The sequence below is a fragment of the Brassica oleracea genome, chromosome C8 (genome assembly GCF_000695525.1).
Source record: "Brassica oleracea var. oleracea cultivar TO1000 chromosome C8, BOL, whole genome shotgun sequence".
NCBI classification, from domain to species: domain Eukaryota; kingdom Viridiplantae; phylum Streptophyta; class Magnoliopsida; order Brassicales; family Brassicaceae; genus Brassica; species Brassica oleracea.
The window spans coordinates 4013858-4015156 of record NC_027755.1 but is presented as its reverse complement, the minus strand read 5'-3'; the positions used below and the strand labels follow the sequence as shown (position 1 = coordinate 4015156).

The window sequence follows — 1299 nt, the reverse complement described above, 5'->3', positions numbered from 1 at the left end:
GAAGATGGAGTTGTAGTGACTTGATATGCCATTGGACCAGGGCGCCATTGTTGCTGGTTTTGTTGCCAGTTCTTTTGTTGCCAGTACTGCTGAAGTGGTTGTGATTGCCATGCCGAAGGTTGTTGCACCCAACCAGATTGGTTGTTGTTCCAGTTATTGCGGCCACATCCACAATAGTTGTTGTTTCGTCCTCTGCGACGGCCTCTGTTTTGATTGATGCGATAGTTACCCTGATAGTTCCCTTGATAATATTGTTGTTGTTGCTGACCTTCGCGATTGTTGATATGTTGGGAGGATGGAGCATCGGCTTGCGTTGTAGCAAGCATGAAGGACTTGAGGTGTGGAGTTCTTCGTGTGCTTGCTGATGCGATCTTCCTCCATAAGCAGCATGGAGCGAGCCACTGAGAAGCTAGAGAATGGAGATCTGTGTTTTATAACATTGTGAATGTTATCAAACTTCTCTGAGAGACCATTCAACATGTGCATAACAACAGCATGATCAGTAACAAGGGAATCTACATTGGCGAGTAGATCTGTGTTGTTCTTGAGTTTTTGACAGTAGTCATGGACATACATGTCGGTAATGGTGAGAGTACGAAGCTTGCTCTCAAGCTGGATCGCTCGTGCTTCTTTGTTGTCGCGGAAAAGGTTTTCGATTGTGACCCATAGATCACGAGCAGAGCAGCGAGTCTTCAATACCGTTTCAAGGAGAGAAGAGGAGATGGTTCCGTAGATCCACATCTTCACAAGGCCGTCACGTTCCTTCCATTGTGTATCTTCGGCGTTTACGGGGAGGGAAGTCCCGTCGAGATGGTCGGAGACACCAAACGTGAGACAGTGGGTCTCAAACAGTTCATGCTATGCATCATAGTTCATCTTGTGCATGTCTAGGACCACATGAATGTATGACTTGATGTGTGTAACACCGAATGCTTTGTCAGTTTTTTGCGCCATGATGAAACAGAAGAAATATTTTGTGAGAGTAAGAGGAAGAGGAGATCGTAGATCAAAGGAAGAAGAAGAAGAAGAAGAAGAAGAAGAAGAAGAAGAAGAAGAAGAAGAAGAAGAAGAAGAAGAAGAAGAAGAAGAAGAAGAAGAAGAAGAAGAAGAAGAAGAAGAAGAAGAAGAAGAAGAAGAAGAAGAAGAAGAAGAAGAAGAAGAAGAAGAAGAAGAAGAAGAAGAAGAAGAAGAAGAAGAAGAAGAAGAAGAAGAAGAAGAAGAAGAAGAAGAAGAAGAAGAAGAAGAAGAAGAAGAAGAAGAAGAAGAAGAAGAAGAAGAAGAAGAAGAAGAAGAAGAAGA

General features: G+C 43.0%; 1 pseudogene; it reads right to left on the bottom strand.

Annotated features, from left to right (window-relative positions):
• LOC106308490 overlaps nucleotides 1–954 on the bottom strand; it is a 3692-nt pseudogene extending 2738 nt beyond the window's left edge.
• Nucleotides 955–1299: the final 345 nt, after the last annotated feature.